Genomic DNA, 4,479 nt, shown 5'->3' with positions numbered 1-4,479 from the left:
ATTCTGACATGTTAGCCGTTGGATTTACATCCAACGACATGCATCCATCTTCAATCTCTCGTCTTCTTCCTCCAGCGCCGCCGGGACCACCTCCTACCTCCTGCTGCTAGCAGCTCTACTTAGCATGCTTCGCTATGAAGCGCTACTCCACTGTTGGCCAGGCCATCCCTCCACCCCTCCACACCTCCTATTCTTCTCCACCGACTGCCGAACCACACCGCACTAGAACCAGTTAACCCTCGTACACCTCTCCGTCTGCGACTCTACTCCCGCGTCTTCCCATCTCCGGCTCGTTGCTGTCCGGGGCCTCGCCGTCGTCCACCACCTTGGATGCGCTCGGCGCGGCATGGTCAACGTGGTCAATGAATGACACCATCGGAAGTAGACTGTGTGTGGAGAGGCTGACAGCTGGGTCCACGGCCGCACACAAGAAAATTCCTCCTTATTACGCGCAAAATAATGATTCCTCCACCTGACATCTGGGACCCACCGGAAGGGCCTCCGTATTTCACCAAATAAAGTGCCCCCCGCTGACATGTCGGACCCACCAGCTATCTTCGCACGCAAGGAAGTGCCTCCTCATTACGCACAAAAAATGAATATTCCCCCTGCTAGCTGGAACCCAGCATAGTGGGAGGCTGACTTGTGGGCCTACCAAGTTGATGGGGACGGAGGGCTTTGTCAACTTAGTCAATATGAACGATTCTAGCTCCTGTTACCGTACGATGTTCATCCAACGGCCGTAGTGGTTCTTCAACCTCTGGTGTTCTTGCTCCAGCCGCCCAAACCAGCGCCGGTCGTGCCGCGTGCTCCTGCCTCCCGTGGCCGGCTGTGATGCCGTGGAGGCCTCACGGCCCCCTACTACTCCCACCGCTGGCCAGACCATCCCTCTACTCACCCACACCCCCTGTTAATCTACGGCGACAGCAGCCTCACACCGCAGCCGAACCAGTGAACCCTCGTACTCCTCTTCGCGTGGGCATCCACTACTGCGTCTTCCCCGGCTCCGAGTCGTCCCCTTACTAGTCATCATCGTCGTCCACCGCCCTGGTGCTCTCGACGCGGCGTGGTCAACGTGGTCAACGACCGACTTCCATAGGAAGAGTACTATACGTGCAGAGGCTGACAGCTGGGTCCATGGCAGCCGCAAGGAAGTGCCTCCTTATTACGCGGAAAATAATTATTCCTCCACCTGACAGCAGGGACCCACCGGACGGGCCACCAGTATTTTGCGAAAAAAATTGTTTCCCCCTGACTGCTGGGACCCACCAGACGGGCCACCGTATTTCGTGAAAAAAACGTTCCCCCCGCTGTCAGCTCGGACCCACCGGAAGTGCCTCCTTATTACGCACAAAAAATGAATACTCCCCCGGCTAGCTGGGACCCACCTTGCTGGGAGGCTGACTTGTGGGCCTACTAAGTTGACGGGGACGAAGGGCTTTGTCAACTTAGTCAATATGAATGATTCTAGCTCCAGTGACCGTACGATGTCCATCCAACGGCCGTAGTGCTTCTTCAACCTCTGGTCTTCTTGCTCCAGCCGCCCAAAGCAGCGCTGGTCGTGCCGCATGCTCCTGCCTCCCCTGGCCAGCTGTGCTGCCGCAGAGGCCTCACCGCCCCCTACTATTCCCACCGCTGGCTAGGCCCTGTGGCGACAGCAGCCTCACACCGCAGCCGAACCAGCGAACCTTCGTAGTCCTCTCCGCGGGGGCTTCCACTGCCGCGTCGTCCCCTTCCTAGGCCTCACCGCGTCCACCGCTGTGGTGCTCTCCGCGCGGCGTGGTCAACGTGGTCAAGGAACGACTTCCATCGGAAGAGTACTGTACGTGGAGAGGCTGACAGTTGGGTCCACGGCCACAGCCCAGTTTTTTTGTGATTTGCCAAGTAAGTCGCTTTGTCAGGCCTGTTGGGCTGCAAATCTTTCTAGACGAGGAGAGCTTTCATTCGGCTGGCCGAGGAAATGGCCCATCAGTAATGAGAAATGGGTTGTACATTTTTAAAACACATCAAACCGGCAATTAGTTTCAAATATCTTTTTTTTCATTTCAAGATTTTAATTACATTAATTTTTATGCGTGGAGAATTTGTTGGATTTTATATTGATATACATTTATTTTCAAAATTAGTTTGAATGTGAGTCGAAATTTTGGGATTAAAAACAGTTCGGACCGCACCGAAATATGCAAAATTTCGTATAATTTTTTAACCGTTGCCACAATATGGGCTGCAATGCTAACAAAAAGAATATGGGCTCCAAAAAAACCCTTAAGAATTAGCAAATGGGCTGTAAATTATTAGAAATAATGGCAGATGGGCTATATGCTGTTTTCCACAGATTTGAGGCTTTCCTAAGAAAAGGTTGACGCACAAGCACTGACTGTTGGATGTCCATCCAACGGCCGTCGTGCTTCTTCAATCTCTGCTCTTCCTGCTCCAGCCGCCCAAACAAGCGCCGGCGGGACTGCCTGCTCCCTCCTCCTCGCGGTCGGCTGTGCTACTGCGCAGGCCTCACCGCCCGACCATACTCCCATCGCTGGCCTAGCCATCCCTCTACTCACCCACACCTGCTGTTATTCTCCGGCGATGGCAGACGAACCAGTAAACCCTCGTACAGTTGTACTCCCCTCCGCGTGGGAAACAACTACCGAGTCTTCCCTGCCTCCGTGTCGTCCCCTTCCTAGGCCTCGCCGTCGTCCACTGCCCTGGTGCTCTCGGTGCAGCATGGTCAACGTGGTCAAGGAACGACTTCCATCGGACGTGGACTGTACGTGGAAAGGCTGACAGCTGGGTCCACGGCGGCAGCAAGGAAGTGCCTCCCTATTACGCGGAAAATAATGATTCCTCCACCTGACAGCAGGGACCCACCGAACGGGCCACTGTATTTCACGAAAAAAACGTTCCCCCCTGACTGCTGGGACCCACCAGCTACACCTTCGCACGCAAGGAAGTGCGTCCGGGCAAAAAACAATGATTCGCCCCCTTGACTGCTGGGACCCACCAGCTACATCTTCGCACGCAAGGAAGTGCGTCCGGGCAAAAAAAACAATACGATTCGCCCCCCTGACTGCTGGGACCCACCAGCTACATCTTCGCACGCAAGGAAGTGCGTCCGGGCAAAAAAAACGATTCGCCCCCTGACTACTGGGACCCACCAGCTACATCTTCGCAGGCAAGGAAGTGCCTGACAGTCGGGACCCACCTGGTCGAAGCGTACGTGGCGTTGTCATTCTGGTCGCGAACGTGTATGTACATATATACTGGTGGATGTAGAGGCGCGCACGTGTCGTAGTAGAGGCGGCCAGGGTGCAAGAAAGAAAATACGGCCACGTATGTGTACATATGGGCGGGGTCTGGAACGCCTACTCGCGCATACGTACGGCGAGGGCTCGTGTACATGGCTGCGTCGAAACGGAGAAACAGCATCGTCGTCGTGTTCATGGGGAGGCAACGGAATGCGTGGTCGTGTTCATCGGGAGGGCTTGGACGGAAGAGGCGATGGAAACGAGGCCTGGCGTACCGCACAACGGAGGAAACGGACCTCCTACGGTCGAAATGGGGGTCCTGTTGATCGGGAGGGGTGTGGCGTACCGCAAAACGGAGGAAACGGACCTCCTACGATCGAAACGGGGGTCCTGTTGATCGGGAGGGGTGTGGCGTACCGCAAAACAGAGGAAACGGACCTCGTACGATCGAAACGGGGGTCCTGTTGATCGGGAGGGGTGTGGTGTACCGCAAAACGGAGGAAACGGACTTGTGTTGGAGCGCTACGGTCGAAACGGGGGTCCTGTTCATCAGGAGGAGTGTGGCGTACCGCAAAACGGGACTCCCCGGGATACTGTTCATCTCCACCGTCGACCCCCTCCAGCCTCCACGAGCTACTGTTCATCCACCGTCGACCTCCTCCAGCCTCCACGCGCTCCTGTTCATCTCCACCGTCGACCCCCTCCAGCCTCCACGAGCTACTGTTCATCCACCGTCGACCTCCTCCAGCCTCCACGCGCTCCTGTTCATCTCCACCGTCGACCCCCTCCAGCCTCCACGAGCTACTGTTCATCCACCGTCGACCTCCTCCAGCCTCCACGCGCTCCTGTTCATCTCCACCGTCGACCCCCTCCAGCCTCCACGAGCTACTGTTCATCCACCGTCGACCTCCTCCAGCCTCCACGCGCTCCTGTTCATCCAGCCTCCACCGCGCGCTACTCCACCGGCTATTGTTCAACTACCCCTCCACCGTCTACTGTTCATCCAGCCCTCCACACCACGGGGTCCTGTTCAACCACCCCTCCACGGGCACCCCTCCACTGTCTACTGTTCATCCTGCCCTCCACACCACGGGGTCCTGTTCATCCACCCCTCCACGGGCACCCCTCCATCGTCTACTGTTCATCCAGCCCTCCACCACACCACGGGGTCCTGTTCATCTAGAGGCAACGCCACCACTCACTGTTCATCCAACTCCCCCCCCCCCCCCCAATGCCC

Source organism: Triticum urartu, chromosome 4 (genome assembly GCF_003073215.2).
Source record: "Triticum urartu cultivar G1812 chromosome 4, Tu2.1, whole genome shotgun sequence".
NCBI lineage: Eukaryota > Viridiplantae > Streptophyta > Magnoliopsida > Poales > Poaceae > Triticum > Triticum urartu.
This window is presented reverse-complemented; position numbering follows the sequence as displayed.